This window comes from Bufo gargarizans, chromosome 3, assembly GCF_014858855.1.
Source record: "Bufo gargarizans isolate SCDJY-AF-19 chromosome 3, ASM1485885v1, whole genome shotgun sequence".
In the NCBI taxonomy this organism is placed as follows: domain Eukaryota; kingdom Metazoa; phylum Chordata; class Amphibia; order Anura; family Bufonidae; genus Bufo; species Bufo gargarizans.
The window spans coordinates 122981303-122998008 of record NC_058082.1 but is presented as its reverse complement, the minus strand read 5'-3'; the positions used below and the strand labels follow the sequence as shown (position 1 = coordinate 122998008).

The following is a 16706-nucleotide window of genomic DNA, read 5'->3' as shown; positions in this document are numbered from 1 at the left end:
TACTACATGTAGTAGTTTTTTTTTACCAATTGGTAACAAAATCTTTTCTGGAGCAGAACCCTAAAACATTCCAGTACTTCCACTTGTATTAAGATGTGGATTTACTTCTAGATTGTGGTACAACTTTCACCCATTTCAGTGCAATATGTGTAACAGTTTTTGCCGTGAATATGGAATTCTGTCCATTTTAGTTTTAGCAGCATGTCCAAATATATGTACTGATGCTTATGAATGAGGTTTAAAAAGACTCCAGTCACTTACATTTACTTTGCCTGTGGTGACAATTTTCGGTGCACCAATTCCTTGCGTGAACCTGGTACCTAACAGCCTGTGGTTATGTGGCCTGACCCCTCCGTGTCCTAGCACTTTGGCCTGACTGAATGTGCATGCTATTTTAGGACAAGAGATGGAGAAATGGCTGCCATACAAGGGCAGGACATTGGCGACCCATAGTGATAGTCTGCTATACCCCATAGACCTTAGATCTGCCTACAAAACTGTGACATCTGTGTCCCATCGATATGTGTGTGTGTGTATATATGACTCATGCAACCTAGTTTTCTTCTCTAGCAAAGCAAAAGTTTGAGGTCTGTTCAGCGGTGTTAAGACTGACTGCGTGGGCTGCGTGGGTGATGGTGACGAAGGGTAACGCTTGAAAGGAGGAGGATGTATTCTTAGAGCGGCTCTATCTGATCAGACGTCTTTGTAACCAACCGTTATGTCAAACAGGAAACTTTGTTCTATAACTTTACAACTTTTGCCTTTGCTAATTTTACAGTTTCCTCTTGCTATGAAACACTAAAACAATACCCATAAGAGTGGCGCTCACAAGTATAAAATATCTACATCAATAGGGCTTAAACCGTACAGCATTGGATCGTCAAGTGTTCAGAAAATCATCTGACTAGTGTGGATACAAAACTATTTTCCTGTACACATAGGCCAAGTGTGTGGAAAAACAGCACCATTATAGTAGTGCCAGACAAGCGCCCCATAGGATATTTCCAGTTGTAGCAGTGCCCCAATAGCATACTCCCAGACAGACTAGGAAGATATAGAGGTTACAAGCATGTGCCCTGTGTGTAAACCAGTATGACCACACCTGCAGCTCCTGTCCATAATCCGATGACTATTACATAACGTTAGAACATCTATTGTTACGGGAAATAAATGCTTGCTCATTCAGAAGATAAATCCGTAAATCCATACTGCTATTCAAAACCCATAGAGGGGAGATTTATCATCTCCCTATGCCAGTGTGTGCGACTTTTTAAACGTCATTATGATAAAATTTTGTCTCATTGGCATTTGTAGGGTGCCCTCAGTCCCAGCACATTTTTCTGGTGTAAATAAAGATTGAAATCTAATCCCAACTACGAACTGCTGTAGATTTCAGCTTGGATGCATGGATTGCCAGAAGATGCGCTGAATTTGTGACAAGGCATGCGCTTCACCATAAATTAAAGAAGCACTCCGGTGAGATGTTCTTGTGTATACCTGTTTTATTTGATGTGTAATTTGCGGGTTTTCAGCCATATTGATTCCTTCTCTCCTCAGATATGGTTTTGCCAATGAATCTTACATTTACCATCATGTCTAGCATTACAAAGACAGAGGCGGGCAAGTCTCACCACACTGTTTAATGGCAGCTATGACAGATTAGTAACACAGCTGCTATCCCCTCACGCTGTAGAGTTTACATGTTCGCCTATGTGATGCACCCTGAGCCTATCTGCCCTCTCTGCCTTGTCATCTCTCTCTGTCCTGTCAGCTCTTACATGCAGGAAGACCAGTGTGAAGCTACATCCTATAGAACTACACTGGAGAGTCAGGACACACAGATAGTACAGACAGGCAGTGTGAGTCAGGAGGTTGATATAACTGCAGCTAATCACTGTATACACTAACCTACTATATATCTGTACTCCTGGTCCTTTAGCTAGGGGAAACATTATATCTTAAACCGAAAGCAAAGATATTGGGAGGAAGATAGAGGGGAGGGGCCTGAGAGCTACCAGGAGGAATTTGATTCATGATGATGTCATTCTGTAATTAACAGGAAAACAGCCACAGGGAGAGACCGGGTTCCTGTTTACACATTAAAGCAAGCAGTCAGACATGAGATCACATGGCCAGGTTCTCATTGTGAAAAGGTTCAAATTGTATGTAGGACTCTTGAACACGACCGTTGTTAATTAGCGGACCACAAATTGCAGATCTGCAAAACACACATACCAGCTGCGTGCATTCCGCATTTTGCAGAACTGAACAGCCAATGCCTAATAGAACAGTCCTATCCTTGTCCGTAATACGTACAATAATAGGACATGTTCTATTTTTTGCGGAACTGCCATGCGGACACGGAAGGCACGTTGTGTCATTTCATTTTTTTTTGCGGCCCCATTGAAGTGAATGGTTCCACATACAGGCCACAAAAAACGGAATGGACCCAGGGAAAAAAAACACGTTTGTGTGCTTGAGCCCTTAGGGTAAGACAAATTGCAGCACGCCAGACCTGCAGGGTATTGCGAAGTGAGGTCACGGTTATGGGCAATCGAGGGTTACTCACTGTTTGTAGGAGAACCCTGGGCAGGCATGCGGCAGTGAAGGAGAGGCTGACACAAGTTCCTCTGGGGCACACTCTGTATATAGGGACCAGGCCTGATGGTGGATGAGGTGCCCTGGATGTTGCAGGTGTTTTGAGTGCCTGGGGCAAGGTCCCTTTAAGGATCGTGACGCCAGTGCCTGTAATGGTGGCACACCGGTTTCCAGTAGCAATAAGTGAGGTACACAGATGGTATGGTGAACCAAACGTTGCTTTACTTTCAACATTGTCAGTTAGTATACAGTTTGAAAAAGAGCATAGGCCCACTTACCGCGACAAGGTTGCCTCTTGTTAAGTGGGGACCTACTCTAACCATAGCGCGGCGCCGTGCAGCGACCACCGTGCCTCCACGCCACTCCAGCAGGCAATGGGATCCAGCAGCCACACAGCGGCCCCACTATACGGCGGAGCCACCTAGGCCCCGGATCCCATCACTCCACCAGCACAGAAGCAGCGACGGCCACCGTCTAGCGCTAATTCACATGTGAACTGGTGCAAAGGGATCACCTGTTAACAGCTTCTCAGGAACTCCAACTGAGATGTGGTAGGAATTACTAGACCCTTTGCAGACTACTGCTAATTTAAAAGCACCTGAGCCAAATGGGGAGGAGTGCTGATTCAGAGGGGGGAAAAAGAAGTTAAAGCATATAAATTGTATTGATATGTAGAGAGAATCTAAATCGCACATCCTCATTCCTATACTTCTGATACACTGTTTGCAATTTGCAGCATTTCTTTTGATAAAACATGGCTATACAGCACTTACCGCGACAAGGTTGCCTCTTGTTAAGTGGGCCTATGCTCTTTGATCAAACTGTATACTAATGCCTCTTAATAGTGCACAGCAAATGATTGATACCAGTGCTGTATAGCCATGTTTTATCAAAAGAAATGCTGCAAATTGCAAACAGTGTATTAGAAGTATAGAAATGAGGATGTGCGATTTAGATTCTCTCTACATATCAATACAATTCCACAAGAACTGTTCTGTGGCGACGAGCTCCTTCAGCTGCTGGACGGTGGTGAGCTCCAATCCTGTGGTCCATTGGTCGACCGCTCTCAGCAAGGCCAGCATGTGATCGGCCCAGCTCTGGGTAGACCCCCGCTGCAAATTCCTGAGCTTTTTCCGGTACGACTCAGTGGTTAAGTTATATTGCCTAACCAGAGCCTGTTTGATGTCCTCATAGCTCAGGATGGTCTCGATGGGCAGGTACCCGAAGATTTCAAGGGCTTTTCCCCTGAGCTGTGGCATGAGGAATCTGACCCACTGGTCCTCTGGCAGCTGGTACTGATGGCAGGCCGTTTCAAATGCCAATAAAAAGGTGTCCAGGTCCCCATCTTTGTCCAGTAGGGGGAAGTCCTCCGCCCGCAGTTTGGGAATCCGGACCTCTGGAGACTTACATCGGGCTGGGAGGGCTGCTGGAATTGGAGCTTCAGCTAGAGCATTTGTAGCTGGTGCTCACGCTCGAGCTCACGAGACACTGTATGGTCACAGGTTACCAAAAATGTGACGTTACGCCCTCCAGAGGGCTAACGGGATTATATAGGGTGAGAAACCAACCCGCGGTAGCTTATAACTAGGCCAAAACACGGACGTGGGGATTTGTGATCGAGATACAAGACAGCACAAGATTAAATTATATTTTTAATCGCCGTAAGGGCACACTAGATAACACACTATACACAGAGAATATATACAGTGGTCTGAGGTTACAGATACAGGTTATATGGGTACAACAGGGTTAAGCAGAGTAAAAGTCAGTTACCGGGTAGATAAAAGTTCCTTTGGGTCATAAGGGTGGAATAGTCCTTGGCTGCAGTCACGTGGGGGTGGTGATGTCAGCCGTTTCCAGGTTTCTCCAAACACATTTGCGCGATGTGACCCCCTTTCAGAGAAGTACACCGCCCGCTAGCTTGCATGGGCTTATGACCTGTAGCCGGCTGCGCCCCTCCCCGCCTTTGGGTAGGGTCCACCACTCCTTCTCTGGTGCTGGGAGCAAATGACCCATTATGGCTCATAGCCCCAGATCAGAATGTCACAGGAAGATGGTTGCGGGCCCAATTGATCCGCCTGGGTTCCGGCTACAACTAGAGTCCAAACATGGGGAGATATGGATATCTCCTTTCCCTGGCATCCCTCTATAAACCAAAGACCATGGGCACGTACATCGTGGCCACCAGGACACAAATATGTATCCGGTTTGCGCCTGGGATGGACATGAAATTTATAATTTCTTATAAAATGTAGGTGCTAACATGTCTGGGAGGTAGCATTAATCCTGGCAAGGGCTGATACCTCCTGCTGGGGTTTTTTCCTGCAGGATTTAGCTTGCCTCCAAACTGGCTGATTGAGGTGTGACCTTCTCCACCTGGGGCCTCCTTTAAGCCTGGACGCCTGGGGCTTTCTTCCTTGCTAGCTGACAATCAGATGGCTGAGGGAACTTATTTTGCATGTACACTGATGTACATGCCAAAAGGTGAATCAAATGACACTCAGGGCTGCCAGTAAATGACAGAAGAGAGTAAAGACAGAAGAGAAGCCGGGCTGCGCGATCAAGTGGATTAAGGTGAGTTATATTTTTTTTTTTACCCCTCCAGCCCTATTGTACTATGCATTCTGTATTAAGAATGCTATTATTTTCCCTTTATAACCATCTTATAAGGGAAAATAATAATGATCAGGTCCCCATCCCGATCGTCTCCTAGCAACCGTGTGTGAAAATCGCACCGCATCCGCACCTGCTTGCGGATGCTTGCGATTTTCACGCAGCCCCATTCACTTCTATGGGGCCTGCGTAGCGTGAAAAACGCAGAATATAGAACATGCTGCGATTTTCACGCAAACCACAAGTGATGCGTGAAAATCACCGCTCGTGTGCACAGCCACATAGAAATTAATGGGTCCGGATTCAGTGCAGGTGCAATGCGTTCACGTCACGCATTGCACCCGCACAGAAAACTTGCTTGTGTGAAAGAGGCCTAACAGTTGCATTACTTCGACTTCATTGTATCGTTGTGAGAAAGAAATGTCCAAGAATGTTGAATGCTAGCCCAGGCCTACACAGACCTTTTGTTATCACTCTTGGTACTTGCTCAGTGTAGCTCTATAAAAGTTAAGAACGGGAACCGCGCTGTATATTAACAGTTAATGAAAGTGGTTGGAAAAAGAACCATAAATATACTCAGCCGAGCTTCTACTCAGCTGCCGGCAGTGTCAATCACAGGTCCGTACTTCACATGGAATAAGTCTGCTATCCACCTCCAGCCAGCCGTTTGATCTCCCTTTGAGCCACCAGCCGTGCACCCCAAACCGGATCAGGATTACCTTCACAAGAAGCACAAACAAATGGTGCAATACCCTCTATATTTCGAGGTGATCAATTTTTATTATACTCACATATTCCAAATTTTCACATGCATATATGATTGCCCGACCCGGGTTTCGCTGTTAGCTTCGTCAGGGGCTGCGGTGACAAACACCGCCAAAGTCCATGAATATATAGCAACCTTTTGCCCCGGAACAGAAACGGACTTCCGTTGTCCGGTAGCAGGTCAAACATTTGCATGCTTAAAACATATATAAAGTATTCAAATACATAACACACATTATTTCCTTACATGAAGTCATATAAAACCTTATCAAATTCCAGATATCATTAAAATATAAATATATGATAAATATTTAAAAAATTCGTGTAAAAATTGTATAAAAGTCCAGACAGCATATATTCGAATAAATCACACCATACATACAGATTTTATATCCCATTCAATATTGAGACCTTGTGGTTGCAGTGTATTCAGTTCATAAATCCACTCGGCCTCCCTTTTGTTAATCTGTGTAGCCGGATTCCCTCCTCGCCAGTGGCGCTTCACTAGTTCCACACCACAAAATTTAAGACCAGTGGGGTCCTTTTGATGAAATTTTTTGTAATGCATCGAAACACTATGGGTCTCCAGACCCTTTTTGATATTTCTAATGTGTTCCGCAATGCGGACCTTCAGTTTTCTCAATGTTCTGCCGACATACTGCAGCCTACATGGGCACTCAAGTACATAAATGACCCCCATGGACTCGCATGAAATATTCCCTCTAACTTTTTTTAAAGTGGATTTGGAAGTCGACACTATATTTTCTATTTTGCTTCTTTTCTTTTCCTCCCTGGAGCGGTTTTTACAGCATGGGCAAAAGCCGCACCAGGTGAAGGCATCACGGAATTTGCGTATACTGACATCGTCTTTCACATAACTACATATAATATTATTTCTAACTGTAGGAGCTCTTTTAAAAATAAACGGGGGTTTAGTAGGAATAAGATCTCCTATAACTGAATCATTTTTTAGTACATTCCAATTTTGATAGATAAGTCTCTTGATTTGGGGACAATTAATGGAGTACGTAGTGGAAAATGCAAATTTAAATTTATCTTTATTCTGTATTTTATGTTCACTCAAATCCTTACTCTTTCTATTGGAGTTTTCAAACTTTACTTCCTCCCTTTGTTTGTATAATATTTCTTTTTCATAGCCTTTTTCTATAAATCTATTCACAATGACATCACTCTGCTTTTCATAATCATCAATACTAGTGCAATTTCTTTTAATGCGTTTTAACTGCCCTTTTGGTACGTTACAAATCCATGGTTCATAATGACAACTGCTTCTTTCTATATAGCCATTACGGTCGGTCGGCTTGAAATAGGTTAAGGTTTTGATTTTTCCTCCTTCCACCTTAATCTCAAGATCCAGGAAGTGAATAACATTTTTACTCACATCCTGGGTGAAATGAATATTCCACACATTAGAGTTAATTTGAGAGATGAATTTCATTAATCCCATCTCAGTGCCATACCATATGCCAATGCAGTCGTCAATGTACCTTCTCCAGAGCTGTAGACTGCCACCCTCCATATCTTTTCCTATAACGGGACAAATATGATAGTGTTCCCAATAGGCCATGAAAAGATTGGCGAAACTGGGTGCGAATTTCGCACCCATCGCCACGCCAGAAATCTGTAGGAAATGACAGTCATCATACCAAAAATAATTATGTCCAAGGCAATATTGTATGCAATCCAAAATAAATAATTTTTGTTCCTCACGCATTTGGTCATCCTTATCCATATAAAATTTAACTGCTTCCATACCTATATTATTTGGTATGATAGTATATAATGAAGTGACGTCTAAAGTCATAAACAAGGCATTCTCAGGGACATTATCAAACTCTTTTAGAATATCCAAAATATGTCCTGTGTCCTTTAAATAGGAAGGTGTGGAAATTACATATCTTTGTAAAAAAATATCTATATATTCCGATAACCTACTGGTGATCGAGTCAATCCCTGAGACTATCGGTCTACCAGGGGGACACTCCATATTTTTGTGCACCTTAGGCAAATAATATATAGTAGGAGTCTTCGGATATAAATTATTTAAATATTGGTACTCCTTTTGATTTAACACTTTTTGCAACACTCCTCTATCCAAAAGGACTTTTAGTTCTTTTTTATAGTCATTTATTGGATCACATTTTAATTTTCTATATGTGGTGATATCACTCAAAATTCTCTGCATTTCTATATTATAATCAACTTTATTCAAAACCACTACCCCTCCCCCCTTATCAGCCGGTTTTATTATTATCTCTTTATTTTGTTCTAGACTTTTCAGGGCCTCCTTTTCTTTTTTAGTTAAATTATACTTTTTTGCACCCCCTATATCTAGACGGTCCAATCCTTTCAATACTCCCCGTTTAAACGCGTCTATACACTCATTATCTTTATTATCCGGAAAAAAGGTTGATTTATTTCTCAGATTAGTGTATATATTAGTATCTTGAATACTAGGAGTTTTTATGGGATTTTTTGTCAAGTATTTACATATATTCAACTTTCTAATAAATCGATGTACATCCAAATAGGTTTCAAATTTATTGCTTTTATGTGTTGGGGCAAACTTCAGCCCCTTATTAAGGACCGATGTTTCTTCAGGTGTCAGAACATGGGTACTTAAATTGTAGATACCTAAAGGATCCCTCTGCCTTTCTTTGCTTCTGGGCTTATTGTGTCTCCTTCCTCCCCTTCTTCCCCTACTTCTCTTTTTTTCTTTCTCGGTGTCTCTTCCATCTTTTCTGGCAATTGCGGTGTTTTTCCCTTTACCATCTTGTGAGGAAAATTTTCCGCATGAACATTAGTGCCTCTCCCTTCATTAGGGTGTGTTAATTCTTCTTTCTCATTTGTTTTTGTATTTGTATCTTGATTTGGATACTGCCTATTTACTAAAGGGGAAGTTCTCCCCTCTGGTCTATAACCTGTTCCTCTGGTGTAATTATAATCTGTCTGGTATCTGTCATTGCGCTCCTGCACATATGCATTTACACCTCTATTATCATTATATGGACGGTATTGTTGTCTAGACCTTCCTGAGTGATGATATTCTTGGGGGCCAGGTTGGTATCGGGTATGAGGTCCACGATATACGTAGTTATTATATTGGTCATTCCCCCCATGTCTATAGGGGATATAAGGCCTACGGTATGTATTGGCATTATATTGATCGTTCCTCTCATATCTATAGTATCCCTGGTTCCTGCGATAACCTTGCCACCTCGGTCTATAGTCCCGAGATTGTTCCTGACCCCAACCAGAATTGGAGTGTTCCTGAGTGTTATATATCGCGGTTCTCCCAGACTTGGGTAAGGTGTGCTCATTATTTATGGGTTCACTGACATAAACTGCCTTTTCCTCCTTTTTTTGTTTCCATTTGTACACCTTATTATTTTTATATTCATCAAGTACCTTTAAATACTTTCTTTGTTTTTTCTTTTTTACATCTTGCTCTACCTTCAAAACCTCTTTTTGACACTTTTGGGATAATTCAACATATTCAGGTAATTCCTTAAATGGTGCTAATTTAGTTTTTATGTCCTCAATTTTATTACACAGGGAGGTAAGTTTTCTTTTTCTTCTTTCAATAATAAACCTAATGGCACCAAGGCCACATGAATTTACAAATCCTTCCCAATCACATAAATCAGTCTCCATATCAGAATTCAATGGAAGCTGCCATCTTAGGCCTTCCGGGATTTTTTCTTCCACCAAAAAGAAATTGCACTAGTATTGATGATTATGAAAAGCAGAGTGATGTCATTGTGAATAGATTTATAGAAAAAGGCTATGAAAAAGAAATATTATACAAACAAAGGGAGGAAGTAAAGTTTGAAAACTCCAATAGAAAGAGTAAGGATTTGAGTGAACATAAAATACAGAATAAAGATAAATTTAAATTTGCATTTTCCACTACGTACTCCATTAATTGTCCCCAAATCAAGAGACTTATCTATCAAAATTGGAATGTACTAAAAAATGATTCAGTTATAGGAGATCTTATTCCTACTAAACCCCCGTTTATTTTTAAAAGAGCTCCTACAGTTAGAAATAATATTATATGTAGTTATGTGAAAGACGATGTCAGTATACGCAAATTCCGTGATGCCTTCACCTGGTGCGGCTTTTGCCCATGCTGTAAAAACCGCTCCAGGGAGGAAAAGAAAAGAAGCAAAATAGAAAATATAGTGTCGACTTCCAAATCCACTTTAAAAAAAGTTAGAGGGAATATTTCATGCGAGTCCATGGGGGTCATTTATGTACTTGAGTGCCCATGTAGGCTGCAGTATGTCGGCAGAACATTGAGAAAACTGAAGGTCCGCATTGCGGAACACATTAGAAATATCAAAAAGGGTCTGGAGACCCATAGTGTTTCGATGCATTACAAAAAATTTCATCAAAAGGACCCCACTGGTCTTAAATTTTGTGGTGTGGAACTAGTGAAGCGCCACTGGCGAGGAGGGAATCCGGCTACACAGATTAACAAAAGGGAGGCCGAGTGGATTTATGAACTGAATACACTGCAACCACAAGGTCTCAATATTGAATGGGATATAAAATCTGTATGTATGGTGTGATTTATTCGAATATATGCTGTCTGGACTTTTATACAATTTTTACACGAATTTTTTAAATATTTATCATATATTTATATTTTAATGATATCTGGAATTTGATAAGGTTTTATATGACTTCATGTAAGGAAATAATGTGTGTTATGTATTTGAATACTTTATATATGTTTTAAGCATGCAAATGTTTGACCTGCTACCGGACAACGGAAGTCCGTTTCTGTTCCGGGGCAAAAGGTTGCTATATATTCATGGACTTTGGCGGTGTTTGTCACCGCAGCCCCTGACGAAGCTAACAGCGAAACCCGGGTCGGGCAATCATATATGCATGTGAAAATTTGGAATATGTGAGTATAATAAAAATTGATCACCTCGAAATATAGAGGGTATTGCACCATTTGTTTGTGCTTCTTGTGAAGGTAATCCTGATCCGGTTTGGGGTGCACGGCTGGTGGCTCAAAGGGAGATCAAACGGCTGGCTGGAGGTGGATAGCAGACTTATTCCATGTGAAGTACGGACCTGTGATTGACACTGCCGGCAGCTGAGTAGAAGCTCGGCTGAGTATATTTATGGTTCTTTTTCCAACCACTTTCATTAACTGTTAATATACAGCGCGGTTCCCGTTCTTAACTTTTATTTTACATTGAGGAGATTGAACCTACTCCATTAAGGGCACCGCTGCTTGATCCTGTTTATTCACACCAAACATCACTTGTTATACTATTTTTTACCTCAGTGTAGCTCTAGACTAAGGGCTGTATTACATGAAAAGATTTTGCAGGCGATTGTCGGGAGGGAAGCGTTCCTTTCCGGCAGTCGCCTGCTCGTTAGTGGAGGTGTCCGGTGCTATTACATGCAGGGTTCGCCTCCACAGTATGGGGAGGAATGATCGCTAATGCCATCGCTCAGCCCCATACAAAATCATTATTTGCTGGCAGCAGACCCTGATTAGACGGCACAATGAACGGGTGTTTGCTCATTCGTCGGGTAATTGGCGTATTTCACTGCCAGATCATCGCTAACTAACATTCCTACCAACGCTCATTACTGATTATATGTCTGACCATCGTCTGATGTAATGCGCCCCTAAGTACCTTTTTTGCAATTTTTGCCACAGGCAAAAGTTGGTGCAATTTTGCCATGACTTAGTGAAGCCCTAGCAAAACAGGAGGCTTTTAAAATCTGCTTTTTTTTTTTATCAATTCCTCATTTTAGCCACAAAACTGTACCCAAAAACTGCATCAAAATACATAGCGTGAACTAAGCCTAAGGCCTCGTTCACACTTCAGTGTTTGGTCAGTGATTTCCATCAGTGATTTGTGAGCCAAAACCAGAAGTGGAGCCTCCACAGACATGAGGTAGAAGGGAAAGATCTGCACCTGTTCTGTGTTTAGAGTTGCACCTGGTTTTGGCTCACAAATCACTGATGGAAATCACTGACTAAACACTGAAGTGTGAACGAGGCCTAAGGGGTCCTAAAAACTGTGTAGGCCTCATGCAAACTGTGCGGCAGTTGTGGTCCTAATGAACCATATGGGACTCTGTGTGCTACCAGACAATGTGTACCTGTGTGTACGGAGTATTTAATACATACATCATTCAAAGGAGCATGCCGTGATTTTTGTCGGATTCATCATAGATTACAGATCCATAATGCAGGAGCGCTCTGTTATGGATTTGTAATTCAGCAGTTTGCAGGAGTCCTAAACCAATAGCAAGTATAGCCCTTATCCAATGATTAATGAAAACAAGACATTATATAATGAATGAAAATCTCTAATAAAGCAAGAAACTGCCCTGTACCTAACATGGATCCAGAGATCTCCCCATTCATTCTTCCAGTTGCTCCACTAAATTTATATCAAGCTGGCATCTTGTGGGAAGGGGGGGGGTCCTTTCTGCTGCAGCTCTCTCTTCATCACAGGTAAGGACAGGGCCGGCCTTTGGGGTGTGCGAGCTGGGCCGGCCCTGTCTCGGTCCGGCCTGCTGTAAGAGACCGACTGCGAGCTGTGTCCAGTGACGGATCCAGAGCCTGGTCTCGGGAGGAGCACTTCCAGATTATTTTCTGTCCGTCGCCACAAAACAATGGTGCTTATAGAACAGTAGCTTGTTAAAGACTGTTGTCGAAACGTTGCTGCTGAACTTTTGGTGTATTAAAGAACATTGAACAAGCTTTTGGAGTGCCGTGACCTTCTTCATCTTTACTGCTTATAGAACAGACTACACAGTGTAGAGATATACTGTATATTGTGTGGCACAGTGTAGAGGTATACTGTGTGGCACAGTGTAGAGGTGTACTGTATACTGTGTGGCACAGTGTAGAGGTATACTGTGTGGCACAGTGTAGAGGTATACTGTGTGGCACAGTGTAGAGGTATACTGTGTGGCACAGTGTAGAGGTATACTGTGTGGCACAGTGTAGAGGTATACTGTGGGGCACAGTGTAGCGGTATACTGTATATTGTGGGACACAGTGTAGCGGTATACTGTATATTGTGGGGCACAGTGTAGCGGTATACTGTATATTGTGGGGCACAGTGTAGCGGTATACTGTATATTGTGGGGCACAGTGTATGCTATATGTGTATAACAAACAAACATATTTCACATGAAAACTTACAATTACTTGGCTTGGCCCTTGGGGATCTCGGACACCACTTCCACACTTTGGCCGGGGGCTCGGCAGAGCTGATGTGCTTTATCCTAATGAGAAAGATTTCATAATAAGGATTTGGAGAAGGGGCAGAGGGATAGCAGAGCAGGGAGAGGCTGTGCTGATACTAGGGGGTCATACCATGGGAGAGTAATAAAGCCCCCCCCCCAGTATAAATAATTATCCTGTAATGCCCCCAGTTGAGCTAATGTCCCCATAGTGCCCCATAATGTGCCAGTATAAAATACCCCTATACAGTGCCCCCATAGTGCTCCTCTCCCCCCTTCCTTCTAGTGCCCCCCATAATGTACCAGTATAAAAATGCCCTAGTAGATGCCCTCAGTGTCCCCCTTAATTTGCAAGTATAAAATTCCCCTTCTTAGTGCCCCCCGTAGATGACCCCATAGTCCTCCTCTCCCCCCTTCCTCATAGTACCCACCATAATGTGTCCCAGTATAAAATTCTACTGTACAGAGCCCCCATATAAAATACCCCTTCTTTGTGGCCTCAGTAGATTCCCCTATAGTGCCCCCAATAATGTGCCAGTAACAAGAGCAACCCCACCAATAATGTGCCAGTAATAACAGCACCCCCCCATGTGCCAGTAATAACAGCACCCCCGATCATGTGCCAGTAATAACAGCCCCCCCATCATGTGCCAGTAATAACAGCCCCCCATCATGTGCCAGTAATAACAGCCCCCCATCATGTGCCAGTAATAACAGCCCCCCCATCATGTGCCAGTAATAACAGCCCCCCCCATCATGTGCCAGTAATAACAGCCCCCCCCATCATGTGCCAGTAATAACAGCCCCCCATCATGTGCCAGTAATAACAGCCCCCCCATCATGTGCCAGTAATAACAGCCCCCCCATCATGTGCCAGTAAAAGTATTGCATATATTTAAAAAAAAAAACACTTATACTTACCTCAGTGTCAGCGATGCGATGCAGGCCTCTTCCGGCCTGTGTCCCGCACTGTACGGCTCAGGCGGCGCGATTACGTCATTGCGCCGGCCTCTGATAGGCTGCCAGCCTAGTGCCTGCAGCTTATGAGAGGAAGGGAAAAGAACACGCCTCTCCCTCCCCTGCCTCAGCACAGTCATCTGTATCGCTGTCCTGAGGACGGAGATACAGATAACTATGGAGATGAGCACTTCCACAATGGAAGCGCTCCTCTCCCTGTGCCCCCCGCCACCGCCCCCTACCGCGCCCCTGGATCCACCAGTGGCTGTGTCGCCCGCCGGGTGCCCCTGTTGCCATGGCGCCCTGTACGGCCGCACAGCTCGCACACCCCTTAGGCCGGCCCTGGATAGGACAACCCTTTTTCTTACTCTGAAACATGAAGTAGCTGCTTCATTAAAAAAAAAGTAGGTACCTACTGGTTGGAAAGCTGTTTTTAATATTACCTATTTGTAGAGGATAGCTGTGCACCTTATTAACCTTGCCATGTGTTTGACCTTCTCACACTGCCACAAGTCGGCGTGGTACAGTCCCCCCATCATAAAGGTATATCTCTGCCTCCCAGCCCTGAGACTTCATACAACTCTGATAATTCATTTACAGCTGCTTATTAAGTCCCATTAATCTCCAGTTACGTGGAGAAGTGGGGCCACTGCATCTCTCCACCTCCATAAATAATGTATTGTCCCAGTGATTAAATGAAAAGGAAAGCTTTTTTTCTTCCTAAATAAGGCAAAAGTGAAGCGGCCCAGGTCTTTTTATAGGTCTAGAGGAAAAGTACAAAGTGTTTTATCATTAAGGCTGTTCCCTCTTAGGGAAAACACTCAGCTTCCCTCGAGCTTTACTGTTCCAATTGAGGAATAATTCCCAGCACAATGTGCTATTTCTCTGGCAGCCCACTCAGAGACTGCAAGCCAAGCCGTTCTCTATCGTTTTAACCCATGCTCTACAAATAGTAAATAGGTGTTTGCAGCAAGACTGCACCTTGGCCCTGTTAGGGTGCGCCCACACTCTGCGGATTTTGTTGCAGAATTTTCCAAGTAAAAATCTGTTCCATTCACCTGCATAGGGCTTGCAGACATCCTTGTGCTTGCTGCCCCATTCAAGTGAATGGAACTGATTTTCAGCGGCAGAAAATTCTGCACCAAAATCAGAAGCGTGTGACGGCACCCTTAAAATGAAACCGGCTGACGATCAGGGCAGTTATCAGGACAATTATCCTTCCCTGTAATTATTCTGTGTAAAGGTCTCGCCGATCACCCAATGAATAAGCAAATGCGTGTTCTAGTGCGGACACCAAAATCATAGTTTCTGGGCAGCAGATCGTCCTGGGTAAACAGCACTCTGCTGCCCAGGAATAGTGAATCTATGTAGGGAGAAGCTACACAGTTTATGGAGCCTTCCGCTCTGTACGCTGCCAGATTTTGACTTGACTTACTGATTTTGATGATCTATGCCAAGGATAGGTCATCAATACTTTTAGCCTCGAGAATCCCTATAAAGGGGTTGTCCGGGTTCAGAGCTGAACCTGGACATATCTCTGTTTTCACCCAGGCAACCTCCCTGATATGAGCATTGGAGCATTTCATGCTCCGATGCTCTCTTTTGCCCTGCGCTGAAGATTCTGCTTCTGGACATTCGGTGACGTACCGGGCTCTCACTACAGGCTTCTGCCTAGCAGTGAGCCCGGTTAAGTCACCAGAACTAATGGGATGGCTTTAGTGCTGCTCTAGCCTATAAAATGGCTAGGGCAACACTAAATCCTGCCCATTAATGAGTTCCTGTGACATCACCGAGAACACTGCTAGGCGGAAGCCTCCGCCTAGCAGTGTAAAGAATATAAACAAACAGCCCTTGCCCTGCGCAATTCAGAACAGGGCACAGGAGAGGATAGGAGCATGAAATGCTCCGATGCTCATATCAGAGGGCTGCCTGGGTGAAAACGGGGATATATCCCAACACCTTTAAGTTTCGCAGTCCTGCCGATAATGGAGAATTCATAAAGAGGCTATGGGAAAAAATGATTGACGGGCTGAATTGACAGTAGATACTGTATGATGACATCCAAAATCTCCATCAACTCCACTGTGGTAGAGAATAATTATTATTATGATATTTGTCCCTCTCCCAAATGGCTTCCTACAGTCTGAGGGTTGGTGGAGACTATTCATGTTCCACATTTGATGGAAATGTCCCAAAGCGTGGTAATTATGTCAAACTACAAGAGATCTCCAAAGCCAGTCCTACTCGGTGCGACCATCCACTTGATGCGAGACTGCAGTTTTGCCCATTGATTTCTCTCTTTTATTAGATTTATGGCAGTAATAATCATATGTGTTTTCTCAAAAGAAAATTATCATCATTAGCTTGGTATATGATTGGTAATTATGTGTGATATGCGCAATAGTAAAGGCGAGGGACATAAATCTGTGCCATGTATGTCAACCAGTAACCTAAAAATAGAGAAATAAAAAAAGTCAGAGGTGGCAAAGATAACCCAGTTAGTAAAGGTGATGTTCTAGGTC

At 43.3% G+C, this 16706-nt stretch overlaps 1 protein-coding gene across 4 annotated transcripts in view; it reads left to right on the top strand.

The window, feature by feature from the left end:
- The window catches only part of DGKA (diacylglycerol kinase alpha), a 197502-nt gene that overhangs the window by 41289 nt on the left and 139507 nt on the right, over positions 1-16706 (top strand). The window contains exon 2 of one of the 4 annotated variants that reach the window (XR_006388133.1): positions 1315-1476. The exons of 2 other annotated variants lie outside the window; for them this stretch is intronic. The gene's annotated coding sequence lies outside the window, so the exon portion shown is untranslated. Of the gene's footprint in view, positions 1-1314; positions 1477-16706 lie in introns of those variants that run through there. One more of the 4 variants, XM_044283930.1, reaches the window with a different exon arrangement.